Source organism: Anabrus simplex, chromosome 5 (assembly GCF_040414725.1).
Source record: "Anabrus simplex isolate iqAnaSimp1 chromosome 5, ASM4041472v1, whole genome shotgun sequence".
Classification (NCBI taxonomy): Eukaryota; Metazoa; Arthropoda; class Insecta; order Orthoptera; family Tettigoniidae; genus Anabrus; species Anabrus simplex.
Genome location: NC_090269.1, coordinates 282,083,136 through 282,106,737, shown reverse-complemented (window position 1 = coordinate 282,106,737; position 23,602 = coordinate 282,083,136). Strand labels below are relative to the sequence as shown.

Below are 23,602 nucleotides of genomic sequence, written 5' to 3'. Positions count from 1 at the left end.
CATAAAAATGGAAAAAGTAATTAATTATGCATTTCAGGTAACTTAGAAATTGGTACCAGGCAACCTAATACCTCAAAAACCTATACAAATATCGAAAAATCTTAAAACTGCTCGAGGGCGCCGAGATAGAAGGTTCAAAATTGGGGCTCTGATGCAAAACAGCGTACCTACGCAAGGGTAAGCACTCAGAGGGAAGGGGTAGGCCCACATCGAAACTATGTGCTTACAAATTAAACATGTGTGTATTACAATACATGACTGTTCGAAACTGCGTTACAGCCTTTTGTCACCAACTAGAATGGGGAATTTGCTGTCGATTGGTATAAAAAACATTAGTTATCTTAGTTACGTTTGTTTCATACTTCGCTCTCGATTTTTACGTGAAATAAAGCGCACGGGCACTTGCTGATGTATACAAAAATTGGCCTAGCGAACGCTTCACTATAAACAGATGTTTTCTTATGTAGCGAGCGATCAAGTCCCAGCAGACGACATTGACCTTGTCTAGTTGAGTGACACAGCAGGAGTTAGTCTTGTGAGGTCTTTGGCACTCGTGACCCATCACGTCTGTGTTACGGGAAGAGCTGCATTGTTTTGTCTTTAGTGTCCTTTTGATTCGCGAGTAGCTGTCACCATGTTGGTGTACCAGCAGGGATTCTGCATTCTAATACAAGAAGTGCTCAAAATGTCCACCATGCTCCTGAATACATGCCTGAACACGCCGCCTCACCGGTTGTCGGACACATTCGAACACTCCAGGTATTGATGGAAACCTTGTTATACACGCTGGCGGAGTACTGGAATATCCGTAATGGCATGGGTCACTTCAAATCCTAAGTACGAACTCTCCTCACATTCTAGCTAATTACTTTTTTTTTTTAAATTTTGCTATTTACTTTACGTCGCACCGACACAGATATGTCTTACGGCGACGATGGGATAGGAAAGGCCTAGGAATTGGAAGGAAGCGGCCGTGGCCTTAATTAAGGTACAGTCCCGGCATTTGCCTGGTGTGAAAATGGGAAACCACGGAAAACCATCTTCAGGGCTGCCGACAGTGGGGCTCGAACCCACTATCTCCCGATTACTGGATACTGGCCGCACTTAAGCGACTGCAGCTATCGAGCTCGGTAGCTAATTACTAAAACAGACTTAGATAGTAAGCGATCGACCGGAGTTCGTATGTTCATAGGGACTTTTGTGTTTGTTTTAGGATGTACTACAGCGTGGCCAAGTCGGTGCGGCCACCATATTCCTCCCAACCACTCCAATAGCTGATTGTATCACGGCAAGTTAGGAACAAAGGAAGCAAAGATAGTCCAAATTAATTAAAAAGTAGCATACAATATCATTATCAGAATTCCTATTACATATTTATTATTTGAAAAAAATTATGGTAATAGTAGATACATGCAATATCACCCAAGTTCTCTGTTATGGTACTAACATGCCGGGTGGATTACTCCTCTTCCACCTTTCCCTTCACACAGGAAGCTGAGAGATGCAATACAAACCCATATATTTCAATAGTAGCGTTCATGGCGGCACTTTACTCATCCCTCTTCTCTCCACTTCTCCTTCAAGAAACAAATCGGTTTGATTTTGGAACGATGCGCTTCTTGAGTTCTGTTCTGTGACTGATTGTCTCAAGGCCACGGCCACCTACTCAAAATATTATCGGCCTACGTTCATTGAGGGTAAAATATCCATATTAAATTAGTATGCTACGTGTTTAATAATATCTTCATATTCTACAAATGTAATATTTCGATAAAGTGCGGATTATTTTATTGAAATGGAGAAAAATATTACATTACTACTGCTTGTACGACTCATTGGCTGAATGGTCAGCGTTGAGGCCTTCGGTTCAGAGGGTCCCGGGCTCGATTCCCGGCCGGGTCGGGGATTTTAGTCGCCTATGATTAATTCTTCTGGCCCGGGGACTGGGTGTTTGTGTTTGTCCCAACACTTTCCTCTTCATAGTCAGACAACACAATACACTACTAATCACCACAGAAATACGCAATAGTGATTACATCCCTCCATATAGGGTTGGCGTCCGGAAGGGCATCCGGTCGTAAAACAGGGCCAAATCCATATGTGCGACGCAGTTCGCAGCCGCGAACCCACAGATGTGGGTAAAGCGCTAGAAAAAGGAGAAGATTACGTTACTACTGCTTACGTTCTTATAATGACCAATTTTTCTTCAAGTTGCAAACAACACCATACTACACCAAGCGACCACACACACACACACACACACACACACACACACACACACACACACACACACACACACACACACACACACACACACACACACACACACACACACACACACACACACACACACACACACACACACACACACACACACACACACACACACACACACACACACACACCTAATGAAATGACGGTTCAGTATGCACCTATTTCATTTTCAAAGTAGCCTATATCGTATGAATGTATTTTATATTTTACTCATGTTTTGCAACTTTCAATGCATTTATTTCACGTTATTTCTAGATACCTGAAGATGACCTAAGGCGGCTGAAACATGCACTGTTGTTCTAATACGATGTTTTTACAACTTTTAATTGTAATTTAAGTTATGGGTATTGACTAGATGGAACCAACATACTAGCTTTTCAACTTATATAACATTTGTCAATACGGATCCAAAGTGAAATTTATTTCACGCAAACACGATGAGTCAGTAAGAAACCATCCCCTTCCCATCGCTCCCTCAGTCCACAGAGTACGTGTACACACTCACTCTCTCCTCCCGTACTCGACGATACCCTGTCTCCAGTGGGAAAATGACGGCAGTTGGCTACTCACTCGACACTCATCTCAACAACCACTCCTCGTTCAGACTCCGACTGGACACTAGCGACAGTCAACACTGTGCGGCGGCTTCCTATGCAATTCCTTGCCTTGATCATTCTGATTTCCCTCCCACACCACAGCATCGAGCAGAGTATGCTTTGGCCGAACAGTGACTATTTACTAGCCTTGCAGCTCTGAATTCGGGAGGCGGAGGGGCTGTTTCCCACCGTCTGCTGCCCTGAGAATGATAATCTGTGGTTTTCCATTCTCCTGCACTAAGGAAAATGCCGGGATAGATCCTTTTATAGGCCACGACCACCACCCCTCACTTTCTCCGCACATTAAGTCACCGCTTCAAATTCCTGGGTCTCTAGGAGGGCCGCCGTACCCCTTCAGGAATGAAGCCGTTCAATAGTAGTAGTAGTAGTAGTAGTAGTAATCCCACACAGCGACGCACTTCGAAGTTAAATTATTACGAGGTCCAATATACCACCTATCAGAGCAGTACAGGCAATGGCATCTCGCTCATTCCAAGCGTAAAGACGCGTTAAATGATGAAAATACGAAAATCAGTACACACATTGTAATTTAATGACAGTGTTTATAATAATTCCCGAAATATTTGCACTAAATTTCATGACTGCCCTGTACAAGCCTATTCTATTGGAAACAAAGTTTCCCTTACAATTATGGGTCATATATTTCTTTTTAAAAGCATTCAGACGTAATATTCTCAGCTATTAAACGCAGCACGTTCCCATATCTCCCGTGTTCTGAGAGACCTCTTGTAAATCATTTTAAAAACTGCTGCCCGGAGGGAAATCAAATACTGAGATAGGCTGAGAGAACGCTAGTAGCAAGAACGCCGGGATTTGTTGTATTCCGAGACGTTGCGCGGGACGCTGGTTTCAAGGGGACACGAAGTAGAGGGCTGTGACGCAGGTGTAAGTTGAGAACATGGCCCTCTGGTGTTCCACTTTTGTGCTTCTCAACGGTGGTGGAAGAGGCCATGATAATGTGCCTACTATGTTGTGTTACGGCGACATCTGGCAGGGGTCCATTTGATACCCTCTGGAGGATATAACTGAACACGTATCTTCCCCACTTCTGTACAGTGTGCCTCATAAGTACAGTTTTAAGTCCAAATTTTGTAAAAGAGCCCAACTCAAATACGATTACGTAAGTTTCTTTACGAAAATAATCATTAATGTTCCTATATATCCGCACTAGGATGTTCTTATAGTGGCGATTGTTGCTTTTTTTTTTTTTTTTTGCTAGTTGTTTTACGTCCCACCGACACAGATAGGTCTTACGGCGACGATGGGACAGGAAAGGGTTAGGAGTGGGAAGGAAGCGGCCGTGGCCTTAATTAAGGTACAGCCCCAGCATTTGCCTGGTGTGAAAATGGGAAACCACGGAAAACCATTTTCAGGGCTGCCGACAGTGGGGTTCGAACCTACTATCTCCCGAATACTGGATACTGGCCGCACTTAAGCGACTGCAGCTATCGAGCTCGGTGATTGTTGCTTTGAACAAGCTATGACTTAAGTTCTTTACACAGTAAACTAATACTTATTTTGATGTTATTTAAATCCCACTAACTACTCTTACCGTTTTCGGTGACGCCAAAGTGCCGCAATTTTGTCCCGCAGCAGTTCTTTTATGTGCTATCCGACACAAGGCTGACGTATTTCAGCACCTTCAAATACCACCGGATAAGCCAGAATCGAAACTGCCAAGTTGAGGTCAAAACGCCAGCGCCTCAACCGTCTGAGCCACTCATCCCGACACAGCAAACTCTAAATGCAACGGATCCCGATGCAACGGATTTCGGATTAAATGAACATAATTCGACAAACAAATATAGATTTTTAGATTTTTAAGACAACATTAGCTAATTATCTGGACAAAATGAACCAGAATACGATTTCAGAGGTTTTAAAAGCTACAACTTTCGTGAAACTTGAGACTGATCAGTCTATCAGTGAGAACGACGTTGAATAATGGCTAGGAGATCTATGCAAGTGATCCAGGTAACCAAATTCTAAGCCAGGAAGAGATCGCTCAAGATATTCTACGGGATATAATAAAAAATAAAAATGATAGTGATGATGATGATGATGATGTGGTTTCATCTGGTCCAAAATCACCGGTAGTTATAGAACATATCAACGACATTATCTTCTCGTTCAGAGGTCACTTGTCAGATTCAGACGTGATTTTATTTAGAACAGTTTTAGCTATTTCGATTAATAATGAAATGTCGTATGGCTTTTGGTGCCGGGATATCCGAGGACGGGTTCGGCTCGCCAGGTGCAGGTCTTTCTATTTGACTCCCATAGGCGACCTGCGCGTCGTGATGAGGATGAAATGATGATGAAGACAACGCATACACCCAGCCCCCGTGCCATTGGAATTAACCAATTAAGGTTAAAATCCCCGACCCGGCCGGGAATCGAACCCGGGACCCTCTGAACAGAAGGCCAGTACGCTGACCGTTCAGCCAACGAGTCGGACGCGATTAACAATTATTTATCAGGACACAGTATAGGCGTGGAAAGAAAGTGAAACCTGGTGCTTCGTTTTTTAAGCATAATCGACTGTAAAGTGTTCCAACTGATGCCACTGATAGACTTCTTATCAATAATATTCCGAACAATCGTCATTTAACGGACTTTTGGTTTTACAGATCCTTAGCCCCTAATAGTCTGTTAAATCGGGGGTTTACTGTTATTTTGAGTAAAAAGTAAAAAGTTCAATCATTTTAGTCATTCCGTCAATTTCTTTCTCATCGGTCAATTTAAACGGTCAGTTTAAAAGACAGCATGACGGAGTGCCCGCCACGTAGTTCCGGGGTAATGAACTTGCGTCTTGTCAGGAGGTTTAGGGTTCGATTACCGGCTTGTCCAACGACTTTATTCCTCGACGGAGGAGGACAGCAGTCATCTTGGTAGGCCAAGGCTCTTAATGGTCTCTATGAAAAAAAAAGAGGGGGCATGGTAACTGTTGTGGAGGTTCTAGCTCTTGCTTCAACTGTTTTGCGGTATTTCAGTAATTTAATAACAGTGTTGATTCTAATTCCCAAAACATATGAACTACATTTCATGACTGCTCTGTATAGGCCTATTTTATAGAAGAAGTAATACTCCCTTACATTTGTGTGTCATATTTATTTTTACCGACATACAGAATATTCCCTTCTATTTACTTTTGAGTAGCAACAACTATTTTTTGCAGTACTGTGAGGGTTTTATTTTTCTTTTGATGCAATTTGCTTTACGTCTGCACCAGTCTTATGGCGACGATGGGGTAAGAAAGGGGTAAGAGTAGGAAGGAAGCGTCCGTGGTTCCGCCCCAGCATTCGTCTGATATGAAAATGGGACACCACGGAAAACCATCTTCAGGGCTGCCGAACCCACTATCTCCCAAATTCAAGCTAACAGCTGCGCGCGTTTAACCGTACTGTGAGAATGCTATGAAAGGTACAATAATTGACAATAAATGTAACGTACAAACAGACTATAACACTAGTTTTAATAGCTCGTTATTGCATTATGAATATGGACGGAACATGAAGTAAGAAAACACAAACAACTCAAGACTATGGAAGGTAGCGTTTACTTGTTTGCTGCTTAGCGCTGTATATTCCATCTAATCGCAGCGTTAGTAATTTCAGTATAACGGATCAATCCACTGAAGATTACCGTCTTTCGAAAGTGCACCATACCTGCATTCACTCGGATACAGAATCTCCCATAATTCATTCGCCTGAAGGGATTAATTCCTTGGTTTTTTGAACGGTAAGCGAACACGTCTAGCCATAGGATTATTGGAAGAGAGAGCACACGATGGTTTGAACTCAACGCAAAATACTCATTTGGATCATTTCATTCGATGGTGCTAAGAGCGCTTTTCTAATAACTTCGCACATCACCCGCGGACAAGCAGACATGTAATTGGTGGAACAATTCCGGGTCAAGACGTAAAACGCTTTAGGTGCTTCACTGCTTTGGTATTAAACTCTAGACTAATGCCACTTCTTGCTACTAGATTTACACTGGTGGGTCTCCCCCCCCCCCCAATTGGCGCTCACTCTTTGTGTGCTTGAGTGATTTATATAATCTCCGTGCAAGTTTGCCTCTAATTGCGAGGGGAACCTCGAGGCTAAATAACAAACGGCTGCGGCGTTCACCCAGTGATGATGAAGTGCGCTTGCTTCCATTGAAGGAAAATTGGCAATAATTTCTTATGGAAGACCATCCTAATTTACAAGCATCACTCATTAAAAAAAAGGAACGAGCTCACTTCTACCTTCAATCATGTGTATGTAAATTAGCAGAATTAATTCCCTAACGTGTAGCGACAAGGGTAAAAATCGTAGCAATTACTGCAGGTTACATAAACTACGTAAGTGGAATCTGCGCTTAAGAATAAGCGTAGATGTGTGCAAAATTTCACGTACATATCAGTCGACAATAATGGGGCTATGGAATGGGACTGGTGATATAATTTACATGGCATAAATGTGATGTCAATATTGACCAGTAGATTTTTTTCAGATACATTTCTAAACACTTCGTGGCGTTCACTCGAATAACACGTAATTATTATTTATTATTAAACAGAATAGCGCACAAATGTGCAAAGTTCATTCCTTGCTGTAATTTATCAATGACTTTACTCTTTGTGCGCAATTGCTGAAATTATATCGTTCACGCTGTTTACCGCACAGGACGTACATACAGTCTATAGACGGCTCATGGAAACCTTTTCGCGTGCATAATTTAGGATGAAAATCGTGAATTGCCAGCCTGTTTATTGGGCTCCTTAAGTCGTCGTTCGGTCGGGTCCAACTTCTGTTGATCATAGCTTCAGCGGAGCAGAAGCTTAGATCTATTTCCTCTCTTTTCCTTATTCTAGATTATAGGAATTCTGCTTCCTGTTCGGTAGAAGGTAGCAGTTTAAGTTCTTCCATAAGAAAAGGCTGCTGTGCCAGTACATATGCCATTCTAGATGGTGAAATTTTGAAATGCATAACGTTCGTTTGAGAAATCTGGCTTTTACGTTCTATATGCAATTAAAATAATTTAACGTGATATAATCTCAGATTAGTTCCAAACCATAAAAACAACTTTTGCTTGGAAGAGGAATATTGTTGTGGTTAAAGACAGTTTTGTAGGGTCATGCATGTCATAAATACTCCTAATGGCTACCAATGTCCTCTCCCTTATGTGGATCTTAATTGTCGTTGGCTGAAGTGTGATGCCGAGGGATTTAATGGAGCTCACTATATTCAACTTTTCTCCTTTGTATGTTATGCCGTCCCCATCTGGGTATCTTCCTCACTTCCTGAACACCATTTGCACTGTTTTCTTAAAGTTTGTTGTCTTCAGCATATTTTTCAAGTTTGTCCATAGTTGCTTGAAAATCGTCTTTGTTGTTAGAACCTATGACTAGGTCATCAGTATATAGGTACAATTAAGTTATGAATTAATTTTGCAATGATTGCTGTGGCGATATTGAATAGAAGCGGTCTGATAGGATCATACTGTAATAATCCACTGCACTTTTTAATAGGTTCTGAATTTGATTTGCCATCATGAATTCTTTCTACGTTTTGTGTCAAAAGGTTGTTTATTATTACATTCAATGGCTTATACCGACCGATCATGCTTCATAATCTTGTATGCCGGGCCGAGTGGCTCAGTCCGGTGGTATTTGAAGGTGCTCAAATACCTCAGCCTCGTGGTGGCAGTTTTACTGACACGTAAAAGAACTCCTGCGGGACTAAATTCCGGCACCTCAGGGTCTCCGAAACCGTAAAAGTAGTTAGTGGGACGTAAATCAAATAACATTATTATTATTATTATTATTATTATTATTATTATTATTATTATTATTAATCCTGTAATCAGTGTAGACCTGTTCAAGGAGTCGAAAGCTTTCGTGAAATCGACAAATATGGCAAAGAACTTTCCTTTGGGTAATCTTAATGCGTCTTGTATGTTGTCTATCAGGTTTTTAACAGCGTAAAGTGTTCCTCGTCATAAAACCTAACTGCTGCTACGGTAAATGGCCCCAGGTTAGGATGCTTATTTTTCTCAGCAAGGACTTTCGAGAGTAACATATGTATATTTTCTAGGGCAAAGCCGCTGTACGAATTTGGGTCTTCTCGATCCCCTTTCCCTTTATACAACGTTTTGATAATTGAATAGAATCGAATAATTGAATTCTCTCCAACTCTGTAGAATAATTCATTTTGTGGAACAGACATTAAATAATGAAGTCCAAATAGGTAACAAAATATCTGAAGTATCTTAAATTTTCGTTGAACACTCCGTCAAGGGCCTGCCGCTTTCTTATTTTTCGTATTTGGTATCGCATTTTCAATTTCACTTCTTTTAAGGCGTAAGGAGTCTGGATTGTTTATTTTCTGGAGAACCAGGGCCGTTTCTAAATTTTTCTTATTTAACATGTCGGAGAAGTGAATTTCCCAGTCAGTGGCTGTTCTGTGGTTGAAGCCTAAGAAAGGATCTTTCAGAGCATCTTCTGCTTGTAGTTTTGCTTATACTGTAGTTCAGTATAAATGGATTTATTTTCTTTTGTTTAATTAATGATTTGTACTCTTATTTTCATGGCGTACGCTACCCTGAAAAAGCACATTCCAGCAGCCACCCAACTCCAAATTGTGGGCCAAACGTTTGAAAGCAAGAGGAAGACAACTTATTGTCACAAGAACATTGAATAAGTGCATCCTTGAAAGAAGAAAGGAGATTCTTAAAGACAATACCGTCGTTATTAGAAAATGACCTGGTTGAATCAGCCTTAGATATCATAACAAACTTCATTAAATCAGCTCAAATTCGAAAGCCTCCTAGAATTTCCAAACCCTGGTTCGACGGGGAGTGTTACAGACTTCGCAGAGAAACTTTGGAATAACACCTAATGTCCGTCATCCATTTCAGTTCAGTTGATTTGCAGTATGTTTCACTGTACTGATATTTATGACGTCCATGGTTGTTTATATGTTGCACTGGCAAGGTGCTGGTAACTCTTAATTTATTATTATTATTATTATTATTATTATTATTATTATTAATAAAATATTAATGTTAGACGGATTGTTTTCAGAACTATTCAATTTAGTTCTGTAAGACGCGATTCACAAGTAGCAAAATGAAACAATAGACAAGAAGCAATCCAGTTCGTAGAAACACTTAATGAAATGCTGGCAAAAACCTGACTCGAAATTTCACATGAAAAGAGACAATTCATGCCAGAAACTAAATCAGGATTCAGGAACCAAACTTTAACCACCAAATTCGGAAAACAATCTCCCAAGTCGATGAATTCAGTTATCTACGATAAATTATTCTATAAGCGGGGGATAAATCAAGAAGCAAAGGCCGGCTCAAATGGTTGAGGCACTGACCTTCTGACCCCAACTTGGCAGGTTCGATCCTGACTCAGTTTGGTGGTATTTGAAGGTGCTCAAATACGTCAGCCTTGTATCGGTAGATTTACTGGCGCGTAAACGTACTCCTGCGGGTCAAAATTCCGACACCTCGGCCTCTCCGAAAACCGTCAAAATAGTTAGTGGGTCGTATAATCAATAACACTTATTTATTTTTCAACAAACAAATAAATACTTGCAACATTACACAAGAATCATGAAATCAACCGAAACAGATACAACAAAAAGTCTATCACATGAAACCCAAACTTACTCTACTACAACACCGTCGTCAAACCAGAATGACTTTACACATCCAAAACGCGGATAATTGGCTGCAGATGACAAGTAAAAAACATAGAAAAATCTTCAGAGAAAACCTAATACCAAAATGCGAAAATGGAATTTGGATGGAAGAGAAACGAAGTAAAAAAATAATAATACACACACGCAGGAAAAGATTATTAAAATTTTGTCAGCGATATAAAATATATATAATGCTAATTAAAATAATCTAAACATAACAATCCCTAGAAACCTACAACAATTATCTAGTAGAAATAAGGAAAGATCTACAAGAAATTTGTGTTAACGAGGAAACCAAGATACCGTACAACAGAATTTCGAACCCTAACATACAAATTTGTTTAGAAACAAAAAGATGCAGGATGAACAGGAGAACGCAAACAGGAAAAGAAATTGAGCGAAGGGATGGAGGGAGATTGGGCGTAACGAAACTAATAATAATACTAATAATAATAATAATAATAATAATAATAATTTTACGTTCCATTAACTACTTTTACTATTTTCAGAGACGCAGATGAGCCGGTATTTTGCCCACAGGAATACTTTGCCGAGCTGGAGAGGATATCGACAAGAGGCTGACGTATGTGCCTTCAAATCTCACTGAAATGGAGCGGGACTGAACCTACCAAGTTGAGCTCAGAAAATCAGCACTCTAATACATTATATCTAATAATTTTCTGTTCTGTAACATATTTTTACCCATAAAATGGAAACATAAATAAATAGGATTACCTTAAATGATGCAAGTAAAGCCATGATTCAAGCTGCTGTTCGTTAATCCTCCTACTTACAAAAGTCTTGTTACCAACAGCAGAAGCAAAGAAGTATATGAACATAAGCAAGTTGTAAACCGAGTTGAAGGAACTATACAAGATGCTGTGTACATAAGATCTGAATGGGTTTCTTAAAGACACAAGCCGCTAGTCATTTCCCTCTCCCACCTTGGCAGTACCTGCGGGTGGGGTTGGGTGTGTATACTCAGAAGCCCACTCACTGATTTATTATTGTGTGCTGTAACTGTGTCTCTCAATGTAAGAATTTAAAACACGTTGCTATAGTCAGTTGCAATAATTGGAGCACCAAAACGTAATAATGTATTAAATGTGTCCTCCGCTAAATAATGTCTTTTTATTCATTGTTCACAGGCCTCAGAGGGGTGAGGCATTTCAGAATCATATAAAGTTTTTTTTACAATTTGCTTCACGTCGCGCCGATATAGATAGGTCTTATGGCGACGATGGGATAGAAATGGGAAGGAAGAGACCTTAATTAACGTTCAGCCGTAGTATTTGTCTGGTGTGAAAATAGGAAACCACGGAAAACCATCTTCACGGCTGCCGACAGTGGGTTCGAGCAAGCTGATAGCTACGTGACCCAAACCGCGCGCCCACTTGCTCGGTGAATCATATAAAGAACGACGTATTATCACTTTTCAGACAGTACATATTCATGCATTTTTTCTCTGGCGTTGAAAAGTAAACCTATTCAAGTGTGCCAGGCATGATAGCTCTCTTGAAACAATAATTACAGAATTTTCGAAAGAATCCAATTTAGAAATAGAAATCAACAGAGACATAGTGTCTTTTAAACGGCCTAATTTATACAGATATAAGGTAATTTGAATACGTGAAAATGAAGTAAAGTTTTAATTATGGGCCTTTGATAAAGCGTGTCCCGGTCTAGAAAGCCAAGAATAACGGCCGAGAGTATTCGTCGTGCTGACCACACGGCACCTCATAATCTGCAGGCCTTTGGGCTGAGCAGCGGTCGCTTGATAGGCCAAGGCCCTCCAAGGGCTGTAGTGCCATGAGGTTTGGTTTGGTTTGGTTTGGTTTGGTTTGGTTTGGTTTGGTTTGATAAAGCGTGTACCAAAAAGTATCCTGATATTGCTAGGATAGTGCTAGAGACTCGTTTTGAATGACAGTGATCCCGGCATACGTGTAACAAAGTCGCAATAAAATTTAACACACCTTCATCTTATTCTAGTAATTAAGAAGTCACTAGAGCTACCATGATATATTGAGTTGTTAATAATATTGTTATCCTATCGGTTGTATGTCTTGGTAACTACTTGTACTGTTTTCGGAGACATCGGAGTGCCAGAATTTTGTCCCTCAGCGTATCTATTACGTGCCCTAAATACATCGATAAGAGACATGCATTTGAACACTTTCAGGTACCTCCGTACTGAGCTGAGATTGAACCCACCAACTTCGGCTCAGAAAGTCAGTGCATTACCCTTTCAAGTCACTCATCCGGGCATATTGAGTTTTTTTCTATTTGCTTTACGTCGCACTGACACAGATAGGTCTTACGACGACGATGGGATAGGAAAGGCCTAGGAATTGGAAGGAAGCGGCCGTAGCCTTAATTGAGGTACAGCCTGGTGTGAAAATGGGAAACCACGTAAAACCATCTTCAGGGCTGCCGACATTGGGGCTCGAACACACTATCTCCCGATTACTGGGTAGGCCTACTGGCCGCACTTAAGCGACTGCAGCTATCGAGCTCGGTATTTTTTTTGAGTTTTCGCAGGGTACTTAAAGCCGAAGGTCTTTCCTGATGTCATGTGAACTTCGGACGTCAACGTACACAATTAGCTGACTAAGTTGACATCGACTCACTGGCAATAGTACATTATGCAGCAAGCCTATAATGACAATAATTAAGACACAAGTATGTTTATAAAACGAGCGAAGCGTGTTTTATAATTTCCATATGAGTGTCTTAATTACCATTTTAGGCGAGTTCCATACGGCTGTTTATGCTCGACGGTAATTATAACTCTATTTTTTAAATATTCATACATTTCTGTCAAGATGTCGCTTGACAGTTGAGTTTACTTAGCAGAGCGCATGCGCTGGGTTATTGATTTTCCGTGAGTGGGTCAGAGACCTTGACAATGTCATACGTTTTCAAAGCTTTGATAGAAGGTTATCATAATCTAGCTTTATTTCAAATACAAATTGTTTATTGTACAGTTAGTAAAGTTAATTTGCGGGGATGTGCCGTGTGGTTGTAGAATATTGGAAGTAGAAGGTGCATAGATGTTAATATGTGTGTCTGACATGTTTGATTTTGGAAGCAAGTACGAAGCTAGTGTGTTGAGCGCAGGTGCGATGCTATCCTTACCTTGGTCAAACAGTTGTATCATAATGAAAATCTGAACTCTCATTGGTGGAGAACCTGTATCATAATGGCACTTGAACTATAAAGAGCCTCATTAAGATTCAGTTTTCTGGCATATAATATTTATATTTCGGCATCGTCGAGCACAAATATAATTAAAAACAAAGTATTTCGTCGTTGCGTCAGCTTAGAACTCTGACTAGAACGGTTCTGTTATCTAAGGTTCAGTATTGCATGAACTCTAACAACGAATTTTCGTTCTAAGTGCTGCGGGTCAGTATTTCTTCCTTCACAGAAGAGGTATTTCGAGGTGTAACGATGATACATAACTTACTGACAAAATCTTAGAAGTGAAGCTTCCACGGTGTGAAGAATTCTTTAATTTAATTTCCGGATTGAACCGTGTTGTAGTTGTCTGCACATCAGGTACATTTTGCCGACGTTTTGAATACTGACAAAATGAATAAACATTTCCCCCAGAACGAGGCTGCCAGAGGTGACAAAGTATATTGAGTCCACTGAAGTAATTTTCACGAGAACGTATACAGTAGAGCTTTGAACTGTTCCAGCCGGGCTGAGTGGCTCAGACGGTTAGGCGCTGGCCTTCTAACCCCAACTTGGCAGGTTCGATCCTGGCTCAGTCCGGTAGTATTTGAAGGTGCTCAAATACGACAGCCCCGTGTCGGTAGATTTACTGGCACGTAAAAGAACTCCTGCGGGACTAAATTCCGGCACCTCGGCGTCTCCGAAGACCTTAAAAAGTAGTTAGTGGGACGTAAAGCAAATACCATTATTATTAAACTGTTCCAAATCACATCATATAGTTTCAGGTACAACTGATAGTACTATGAATACAAACAGTTTCGGAGTAAGCCTCTCAAGGCTGCCAGGACTACAGTCTGAGTCAGAGATAAATCTATATCGAAACATTGGCATAAGGTGACGAAGGTCTTCGGCATGGTTCCCCTTGCTCTGATTAACAAGCAATTTCAATGTTTGCAGTACCATACTCCTGGCGATAGTTTTGTATCTAACATTAGGATTTACACACAGCTCATTAAAGTTCTTGACCGAATAATTTAGAGCTTCATGGATACAGAACTAAGACCAATATCTTCTGAAGAGGTCCTGTCTGCCACATTCCGGCGGTCTCTATACACATGAATGAATTACTAGGATACAAAGATACTTCACAACTAATACCGTACTGAATCTTGAACGAGAAATTTAACGTTACTTTCAGTCGAAGAAAGTTCTATTCGTAGAATGAGAGGGCAAGGAACCAGGTGCTGGAGGAAGTATTCCTGGAAGTACTACGTAGCAGACAGCTCTTTGCTACATCTATAATTACGTAATTACGATGTCTTCAAAAGGATTTAGCTTTTAACACACGCAACAGGAGGTCACCAATACTAGATGGTCAACGGCTCCGTGCGTCATTCACTCGGGAGACAAGGAAGTATGAATGAAGTAACAGATAGTCTGTTCCTTTCCTCACATTCAACACTTTACACTTCCACCATTTCCAAATACACGCAGGTTCACAACATATGGTGCAAGTTAGGGGAAAAATATCTTCTTAGATCGACTCCCCGAATAAATAGCATTTAATAAAAAATAAAAAACAGTCTTCAAGAAGGAAGGCGTACACTTCCTAATATTCCATGTTCATACGGTGACCATGGTCATTAGTAGAAGACCAGTTAGCTTGTACTTTGAAATAATAATGATGTTATTAGTTTTACGTACCACTAACTACTTCACGGTTTTCGGAGACCCCGAGGTGTCGGACGTTTGTTTGACAGGAGCTCCTTAACGTGCCGATGAAAGTACAGACACAGGACTGACGTATTTGAGCACCTTCAAATATCACTGGACTGAGGCAGAATCGAACCTGCGCAAAAGCTTTTGTTCATCTTCGCAAGGAAGTAATATTTTACCCTATAACGGCAATTAACGAGCATTTTAGTAGCTTGTATACAGTATTTCAAAACAAGTTATCTGTGATCGCTAACCCCGCTGTGAAGGGGAAGAGGCCCTGGAATCCATTCAGGGATTTAAATTCTCGAATAGGAGCAGGAACGGGGTTCACCAAAACCGACGACCTGTCTCTTATGACGACGTCACGAAGGACCACGTAATACGGGAGCTGAGAATGTTGACACGTTGACCACGTGGAACTCCAGTATCAGCAGGTCATTATAGTCGTCTTGGGAGATCAAGGAATGAGTTAGTTTGATTCCTTATTTATTATCTGAGAGCTCCTGTATATTTCACGTGAAAGTAAGGTATTCCGGAAAAAAAATAATCGTATGGACTCTCAAGAGCTCGCTGAGATGTTGATGGTAATTCCTGAGGGCTGCTGAGCTGATTTCATTAACTTCTTTTCCCCATGATGAATGGGCTGTGCATACTTCAGTTATTTATAGGAACTGAATCAACTCTCTCGCAGCTTGAAATAAAATGGGCAGGTTTGAAGAAGTGTTGATACCGTTGCCTACATTAAACACGCTGCTCAATTGAATCCGGGTCAATCGGAAAACTGATAATAATAATAATAATAATAATAATAATAATAATAATAATAATAATAATAATAATAATAATAATAATCTACGGACCCAACTACCGTGAGCCGGCATTTTGAGTTTACGCCATCCAAGCAACCTGTACATTAATTTTGACGTTCTCTTTTACTTTCCCGAATCTCTGTTGGACGATCTATAGCTGTTTTAATTGTTTTGTTGGGTAAACACCAAATGTATTACCGGAGATCTTTTACATGTCGACATTTTACGACAGAGTGTCGAATGGACGTTTTCCCACACTTCAAAAATCATAATACCTATTTCGGGTTTGAACCCGCGATCTCACATACGGAGACCGACACACTAGCACATAGGGAGTTTGTAACCTGATGTGCTAGCCGCACTCGTTATCAGCTCTGCCATACTAAGCAGAGACTTATTTGAGGTTGGTTGAATCCTCAACAGCTCCACCATCAGCTGTCATAGATGAACTAAGCGTTACTAAAGAGGCGTTCTAGGGAACTGAGGAGTGGGGTAGTTTCCCGTTGTTTTCCTCACCGAGCCACAAGTTACCATTACATATCAGTCTGCCAAGTCCGCTGAAATTCACGTACCAACCAATGCATACTTTTTAATATATAAATAATATATAAATATATAAAAAATATAATATAAAATATATAAATAATATATAAAATATAATAAATATAAATGAATATATAAATTATATAAATATATAAATATATAAATTTAATATTTAGAATCTCCGTCAGCATTTAGATGAAATTTAGAATCGATACTTCCAGTTCTAGTGAGCTATGACGGATCTCGCTTTCAGCAAAAATGAGTAGCGGGTCAGTTCGTAGGACAAAGGCGGCATTCACGAGTAGGGCTAACAACTGTATCTCAGTTAGCGCGGAGGTTCCGAATATTAGAATACAATAAACTGCTGTCCTATACGTAGGACTATGGTAAATAGCGGTGTGTGTTAAACGGTTTAGTTTCTTTCGCCGGCCCCGTGGTGCAGGAGTAGCGTGCCTGCCTCTTACCCGGAGGCCTCGGGTTCAATTCCCGGCCAGGTCAGGGATTTTTATCTGGATCTGAGGGCTGGTTCTAGGTCCACTCAGCCAAACTGAGGAGCTATCTGACGGCGAGACAGCGGCCACGGTCTAGAAAACCAAGAATAACGGCCGAGAGGATCCGTCGTGCTGACCACAAGACACGTCATAATCTGCAGGACTTTGAGCTGAGCAGCGGTGTCTTGATAGGCCAAGGCCCTTCAGGGCTGTAGTGACATGGGGTTAGGTTAAGTTGGTTTAGTTTCTTTCATTTTCTTTGTTTTATGTATGGTTTGGATTGTTCAACAATAAAAAATAGCTGTTTCTTAAGACGAGATGTCCAGCTTCATGGCTAACTTCATGGCTGATGGCCTTTGGTCCAAGGAATACCGGGTTCGATTTCTGGCCGGCTCGGGGATACTAACTGTAATTATCCCCATAAAATCTTATCAATTCCAGCCGCTTTTCTAGTTTTCAACTTATGTATCTTACTGTAAATGCCATTGATAACGTAGGTAAATTTTAATATCTTTTTAGTATTAGTCACCTCCTCTGTCTGGACATTATCCTTGTAACCAACAATCTTTACATACTGCTGACTGAATATTTTTGCCTTTGAGTATCCTCGCATACACACTCCTCTTGTTCATAAATGATTCCTGGAATGACTTCTTGGAATCTGTTTCTGCCTTAAAGTACCTAGGAATTAAGGCCACGGCCGCTTCCTTCCCACTCCTAGCCCTTCCCTGTCCCATCGTCGCCATAAGACCTATCTCTGTCGGTGCGACGTAAAACAACTAGCAAAAAAAAGTACCTAGGCCTATACATATCTATTTTTCACTAAAATTTGTATGACTGGCAATTATGCCCTCGTTTGAGGGCTGTGTGTGTTTGTGTGTGTGTGTGTGTGTGTGTGTGCCGTCTTCAGCATTACAATTCATCATAGATAGGGCCCCATCTTCACAGACGCACAGGTCACCTTAAGGCGTCAATTCGAAAGACCTGCACCAGGCGTCTCCGGATACCACACGCCATTAAGAGACGAGATGACAAGAGAACTTGCAGTCCAAAGCACTTAAAACCATACTAACGTTCTTTCTACCCATTATTTGTCATTTCACAGAAAGATCAAACATTGAATAAAGGAACTTAATCTGTGCAAACCAGATTTAAATCTTCTACTGACTTTACTAAATTAAATAAACTAAACAAGAAGGGAAAACATGAATTTTAGACCTCATGTTAAAAGCGAAGGAAAATTAACTGTCTATCATATAGGGCAGTGATAAATAACGGATAATCAAAAATACCAGATCTATTTCAGATGAGATATGATTCTTACAGTACACTGTGACTTCCAGTATGATCTAGATCTAGATCACTTTGTTTCTTTTATCGACCTGTGTCAGTCTGATCTTCAATTTCGACAATATGAATGTGACTGTGGTATGAACAATGTTAATAAAACTATACCTTGAGCAGCCAGTCTCTGATTTATAGTGCGAAAGGATGGCTTGTTGGGTAGCTCAATGTAAGTGTTTTGGTGGACCTGACTGATCGAGGGGGCGTGGTAGCTGAGGAAAAGGACATAATCGCTGTCAAGGCGACTGCGTTTCGAAATCCTCTTAAAACAAAAGGATTTAAAAAATGAAAATTCATGTCCCTGTGGTTCGGATTACTCGTAAGTAAGGTGGTACCATGGCTCTGATCACTATATCGACTGTCGTATAAAGCTACAAACATGATTTTAGACAGGTTTAAAAAAGTTCAGTGAGGAAAGGAACAGGACAATTCCCTTTAAAATTTCCTAGTACACCTCTTCAGTGTCTGCTGGACTTTCTATGACAGTTGATTGTAAAGTTGGTGGGGATTCAATCAACCCTCTGCCTGAGGACTAGACAAAACAAACAGAAACAAAGAAGCAAGCAAAAAAACCCTCATTGATCGTATTATCACAATAAAAGTAAACAACAGAAGTTCGTAATTTTAACTGACATCGATATCATGTTCACAGTCTTAGAATCAACAATTTTGCGTACCATTCTAACTAAAGGAACGCGAAGTTTTCTGTTTAAAAACTACCACATCCATTGACTAGTATTCCAACAGTGGCCTCTTAAGCCATGAAAATGTCACTCAGCTAGCACGTTCCACGCAGAATCTCAAGACAGTTACTGATCTAGTTGTTTTAAATGGAAATTGTTGGTATCTGCAGGCATTGCACTTAAGGTTCCAGAGAAACATTCCTTCATGAAATTTGATTATGTGAGTTTGATTTTATGTCATATTCTCTTCTTTGAATGAAGGGTTGGATTATTACCTCAATTATATTCTAGAAGTATGAATGAATGATTCCATAAGATTACAACATTATGATTTCATTGACTATGATTTACCAATGAATAAAATATCTCTCAGCTCGACACTTACCAAAGGTATATTATCCATGTATGGCTTATAGCTATTACAGAGCTCATTAAATATGAAAATTGTTTAGTGTCATGTACAGAGGTTTGCAGACAGTGAATAACTAATGGACTTGACATGACTCCCATACACGACGAGTTCTATAATGCAGCTACAGCCTGCAATGAACACGACGGGTTACCAGCTTAACAGACCGAGTGAAATGGTTGCCTAATGCGAAGGGGAACCCTTCATCAACAGCGCACGCTCGTCGTGGTCGGTCTCATTTATGCCAGGTAAGGATAAATATTTACGTTGTAAATGGCAGTAGTCATTTTTCTACAGTAAACTATGACCAAGCCTGTATTTTCTTTTCATGTCCACGCCGCTTACCTTGTTAGAGGGTCTCAAACCTACTGAGATATGGATATGCAGTAGGTAACAGAATTCTGAGCTTAGTATGGCAGTAACGAAATTCACGTGGTTTACGTATAGCATAGAAAACTGACCGGTTCGCTAAGGATCGGTTGCTGGTTTTGCCACTGGGCTGGGTTACACTTGGGCATACGTAACACGGCGGATGTTGTCGAATTGGTCCGATGCTTATCGGAATTTGGAGATCAACCAATTAGTGGGGGCGAACTGGTCCGACAGTTTGCAAACGGGGTGGGTCCGCTAATATAGTATACTAACTCTCCCAAATAGTATATACAGGGCAATATAGTAAATATATGTAGCGGCCTTTCGGCCTTGTCAAATCATCATCTTTTTCCTCTTTAGCGCTTTTCTCACATCTGCGGGGTCGCAGGTGAGAACTGTGTCGCACATGTGGATTTTTCCCTGTTTTACAGCCGGAAGCTCTTCATGACGCCAACCCTATATGAAGGAATATAGTCATTACTGCGTTTTCTGTGGTGGTTGGTAGTGGTAGTGTGTTGTATGAATATGAAGAGGAAAGTGTTGGAACAAATATCCAGTCCCCGGATCATAAAAAATAATCAGACGCGATTAAAATCTCCTACCCGACCGGGAATCGAACCCGGGACCCTCTGAACCAATGGCCTCAACGCTGGCCATTCCGCCAATGTGTTTTCAGCCTTGTGAAATAACTTACAGTGTACATGTAGCGGCCGTTAGGTTATGTTAGGATAGCTACTTTTCACCCGATTGTGTCTTGTCACCTTTTGAATATTTAAATCCCTCAAAACGACTAACTTAAAGCCCCACTCACTAAACATGGGAAACATGTTACACTTCTACTACTTCTACACATCACTGAGACTGAGAACTGACACCGAGTCTAAAGAAATGAGGCAGTTGTTTAGGGGGGGGGGGGGGGGTTTGGGTTAGTAACCCAGGAAATTCCCGCCTCTACCTGCCAACTACACGTCGGACCAGTTCAACCGCGACCTTTCATTACAGGACAAAACTATGTTTGAAATGTTTTGATAGTCGGACCAGTTCGGTACTATGAAATTTCCACTGCCATCCTAAGAGTCGTTTTCCGTAGTTTCCGACTCAATTTCCAACTGAATGCCGAAATGGCACAAAAATACATGCAGTCGAAACCACTTATTGCGACATCGCTTTTAAAGACGTATTGGATGTAACAACGAAATCTAACGGTCCCGTTTAAATCCTATATAAGTTTTGTATTTAAAAATCGCTTATTACGACATATCCTATACATCGGCGTATTTTTTTATCACATTTTCGGAGAAATGTATCGACTTTTATGTCCAAAGTTGATTTTTATTTGTTACGCGTTTGAGGATTGATGACCAGCAATGTAAAGCTAGCTGAATTTGAAACTCTTGTTTTAAGTAGATTGTAGATTTCAAATCAGTCTTTTGCTAGTGGCTTTACGTCGCATGGACAGAGATAGGTCTTATGGCGTCGATGGGATAGGAAAGGCCTAGGAGTTGGAACGAAGCGGCCGTGGCCTTAAGGCACAGCCCCAGCATTTTTCCGGTGTGAAAATGGGAAACCATGGAAAACAATCTTCAGGGCTGCCGATAGTGGGATTCGAACCCACTATCTCGCGGACACAAGCTCACAGCCGCGTGCCCCTAACCACACGATCAACTCACCCGGTGTCTGTTCAACAGTCGAGGCAAGCATCGCCGTGAAGATGTCGCAAAAGAAAGGGAAAAGTCACACATAATATGTCGATTATAAAATGAGGGAAACAAACGTTAGCATCACCAGGGAATTGGATGTATCACACTCTACAGGACGAGTTATACAATTTGGAAGGACAGAGATAACAACTTATTTGTTAGCCAAGACCGTGTGCGACATTATTGATCAATTTACATTGTTGCTACGTTTTTCCTCACGTATTATTTTATGCTTTGCTGAAGAAGAATTCCTCTCAGTCCCACTCCACAAATACTGCATTGGAAATACGGCAGAACTATGGTAACCGGTACTCAAGGTTTTGGTACCACGAGCCACCACTAGGTGGCGCACGCTAGTTGACTGTCGCACTAGTAGCGCTGAGAGGGAAGCGCCGAGAGAAGCGACAATGCTGCCAACTGTTGGTTGGTCAATTTGATATGACTATACTTCTTGCCTTGACGTGCGGACAGTATGCGCCGCGGCCTTTAAAACTTCCCTGGCCGCTTAATAATTTTTTCTCTGCAATGGTCGGTTACAATATCTCGGCCTCATCCTAGGTGTCAAGGACGTCATCCTTTTCCATACGTGAACCGATCACCGTTACAAGCAATGGAGTATGGCGTCTAAAACAGTATTTTTGGTTATACAAGTAAATGTGCTTCTAGGGACGGGCGGGTTGGTCCCTTGCAAGCGCATTGAACACATCTCTCTTCCACGATCACTTTAAGGTGAGAATAGTAGCATTTTAAGTAAGGTTTTATGTAATAATCCTTGAGTACCGGTTACTATATTTGTACTTCAAGTACAGTACTTATTTCGCCCGACTCATTGGTTGAATGGTCAGCGTTGAAGCCTTCGGTTCAGAGGGTCCCTGGCTCGATTCCCGGCCGAGTCGAGGATTTTAATCGCCTTTGATTAATTCCTCTGTCCTGGGGACTGGGTGTTTGTGTTTGTCCCACGACTTTCCTATTCATATTCAGACAACACATTACAGTACCAACTACAACAGAAATACGCAATAGTGATTACATCCCCCCCACATAAGGTTGGCGTCAGGAAGGGCATCCGGCCGTAAAACAGGGCTAAATCCACATGCGCGGCACAGTGCGCACTCGTGACCCTACAGGTGCGGGAAAAGCGGTGGAAAAAGAAGAAAATACAGTACTTATTTCACCTATGGTTTTTGAAGTTTTAACTTATTCTGATAATGAACCATGTAAGTGTGTAGCCTAAAACAGATATGACATTTTTAGCAACAAAAATAAAAACCGGTTTGCGAGACTATCGCCTAAAACGACCGTTAATTAACGGTTCCTTCGGAATTGTTATAGCCGGTTTCAACTGTATCACAGGTGCTCCTTCCACAATCTCTATCCCACATAAGTACGTCGCACCGACACAGATAGGTCTTATGACGACGATGGGTCAGGAAAGGGCTAGGAGTGGGAAGGAATCGACCGTGGCCTTGATTAACGTACAGCTTCCAGCGTTTGCCTGGTGTGAAAATGTGAAACCACGGAAAACTATCCTCAGGACCGCCGACAATTAAAACGTAACACATACACTATGTATAAAGGGCCCCTTAAATCTGACCCCATTGCCCTTAGGAGAGAAGGAGTATTTTTCAGTCTTCTTTTGGCATGGTCTCATTCATTTTTTATTCCGACAAATGCATTCCTGGAGATGATGGGCTATGTTACTTACTTCTTGTTGTATTATGGCTGATGCTTTCCTATAATTTCGTGTGGTTGTTACTAACCTAGTCA

General features: G+C 41.0%; 1 protein-coding gene across 1 annotated transcript in view; it reads right to left on the bottom strand.

Annotated features, from left to right (window-relative positions):
- The window catches only part of Fhos (Formin homology 2 domain containing), a 1,020,872-nt gene that overhangs the window by 291,628 nt on the left and 705,642 nt on the right, over positions 1-23,602 (bottom strand). The gene's annotated exons all lie outside the window — the stretch shown is intronic.